Below are 1,217 nucleotides of genomic sequence, written 5' to 3' on the forward strand. Positions count from 1 at the left end.
ACATTGAAGGTCGATTTGTACAGTCTTCATTTTAGAGGTGAGGAAGCTGAGGCTCAGAGTGGAGGAGTGAAAATTGTTGTGAAGTTTAGATTTACCAAAGCCCACGCTCTGTACAATGTCACGTTGCTACTTTGAGGGCTTCTTTAGTACAAGGTTCCAGAGTCACAAGTGTTCTCCTTCCAGGTTTATTAACATCACACCTGGTCTCTGATACAGTTGAAGCTGGGTCAATGAAAATGATATGTCTTATGCTGGAGATAACTTTGGTAGTAAACAAAGAATAAACCTGATCGAAGGGGAGAATAGCAGGCCTACCTCTATCAGTTGGTATTGTCTTCAGCATCCTGTAACAATAACAGCAACAATAAAGCTACTGCAGCTTAATTAAATAGAGGTTTATTTTTTGTAAATCATCACAAATCCAGAGACAGACAAGTTTAGGCTGGTACAAAGAATTCTTAAACCTATCAGGGACTTGGCAGTTAAGCAGTTGTTTATTCTTCTGCTGTGCCATCCTTAGCAAGAACTTATAATCCCCAGGCTCATGAGATGGTTGCTACCCCACTGAACATCACAACTACATTCAGGCAGGGAGAAGAAGAATGAATAAAGGGGAAATGCATGAAGGGCTACAGTCCATAGGGTTGCAAAGAGTTGGACACAACTGAAGTGCCTGAGCGTGCATGCACACATGAGCCAGCAGAGCTTGTCTCCCTCCTCCTCTGTCTTTCTCTCTCTCTTCTTTTGGTGAGGGAAAAAAAAAAAATCACAGTTTTAATATTTGATTCTATACATTGTGCTCTGACTCATCCGTTCTCTTGGTATTAGCCAGTGAAATAGCAAATCTTCTGAGAACTCTGCAAAATACAGAACACTTCACAAATATGTATGCCACCCTTGCACAAGGGCCAGGCTACTCTCTATATTGTTGCATTTTTAGTATTGCCAGAGCAAGCCCAAGCTTGTATCTTATTAGCAGCAAACAATAACTTTTCAGGAAGCCCTAAGCAAAAGACTGTGCTTACTTGTACATCATTGGACAATCTTGGGTCATATGGCCAGCCCATAGAGGCAAGGAAGTCTATGGAAGTGAATCATCTTAACTGAGCCTACTCCTGCCCTTGGTAAAATAGGAAGTTCTGTTAGTAAAGAATAGAGAATGGTTGTTGGGCAGGCAATGAGCAACGGTCATCTCCTGTGGTAGATATTTCCTTGTG

The 1,217-nt window shown here is 41.6% G+C and overlaps 1 pseudogene; it reads right to left on the reverse strand.

Moving 5' to 3' along the window:
* Positions 1 to 860: 860 nt before the first annotated feature.
* On the reverse strand, positions 861 to 961 carry LOC136165752 (U6 spliceosomal RNA; annotated as a pseudogene).
* Positions 962 to 1,217: the final 256 nt, after the last annotated feature.

This window comes from Muntiacus reevesi, chromosome 3 (assembly GCF_963930625.1).
Source record: "Muntiacus reevesi chromosome 3, mMunRee1.1, whole genome shotgun sequence".
NCBI classification, from domain to species: Eukaryota; Metazoa; Chordata; class Mammalia; order Artiodactyla; family Cervidae; genus Muntiacus; species Muntiacus reevesi.